This window comes from Elephas maximus, chromosome 19, assembly GCF_024166365.1.
Source record: "Elephas maximus indicus isolate mEleMax1 chromosome 19, mEleMax1 primary haplotype, whole genome shotgun sequence".
NCBI classification, from domain to species: Eukaryota; Metazoa; Chordata; class Mammalia; order Proboscidea; family Elephantidae; genus Elephas; species Elephas maximus.
Window position 1 is genome coordinate 190,001 of NC_064837.1, and position 1,101 is coordinate 191,101.

Consider the following 1,101-nt stretch of genomic DNA (forward strand, 5'->3'; position numbering starts at 1 on the left):
TTGCCTCACGCGGGTCTCGGCAAGCACCGGGGCGGGCACGCACGCGCGCACCCTTCTCTCACCCGCCTTCTCGGGACCAGGCACGGCACCCTCCCGCGAGGCGTGCGTGCTCTAAAGGTCTTACCCCGCTCGACCCCCCTCTTTTTTTTCTTTTTTTCTCCACATCCTTTCTCTCCCTCTCGGCCGCACTCCTCTTTTTTGTTTCTCTCGGCTCGAGGGGCGCACGCCCACGCGCGTGAGCGGTGACCGGAAGGGTGGGCTGGGAACGGGGAACGGCACCGCCACCCGGCCTCAGGCACCTGAGGGACGGCCTGGAGCGTTCCAGGGGCACCGCCAAAGGGCCACTCGAGGCGCACCGGCACCACCTGGGTGGGGCGCGCGGGTGCGTCGGACCGGAGGGCCCCCCCGCCGCGGGGGCGGGGGAGGGCCCGACGCGAGGCAGAACACCAGGGCCACGAGCAGAGGCGGTCCTGCTCGGTCTCAGGACCCCGCCACCGCCGACGCTGGCCGCGAGGCCGCGAACGAGGGCAGATGAGCGAGGTCGGGCCGGATTCCGTGCCCCTGCCCCTCTGCGCACCACCGGCGGGCGGGGAGGAGGAGCGAGGGGCCCGCGCGCTGAGCGAGAAGAGCGGTCCCATTCGCCACGAATGTCCGTCCCTCGTCTTGGCGCGGCTCGGACCCGGCCCGGGAGAGCACGACAACACCACATCGATCGGGTCAGCGCAGGCACAAGCGAGGAGGAGAAGACCCCCCGCCAGGGCTGCCAGGAGGCGGGCGAGGACAGCCCCGGAGAGGACCCGCTTTCTGCCTCGCCCGCCCCGCCCGGGCTGCGGAAAGGTGGCCGCGAGGACCCCGCACACGGAGAACGCCTGACACGCGAGGCACGTGGGCCTGGGGGAGGGGGAGCGGGGCACACTCTGGCGAGCACCGCGGCCACCGCGGGTGCCTGCGACAAGGGGCACGCGGGTCAGAGGGCCCGCGGCGCCCGTGCCACGCCGCCCTCCTGCACTGGAGACCGGGGGGAGGCACCGCGGCTGGACACCTGGACGCGCGAGAGCCGGCGCACGGGCCCCAGGCGGGCGGCTCAAGCGGGGAGGAGCG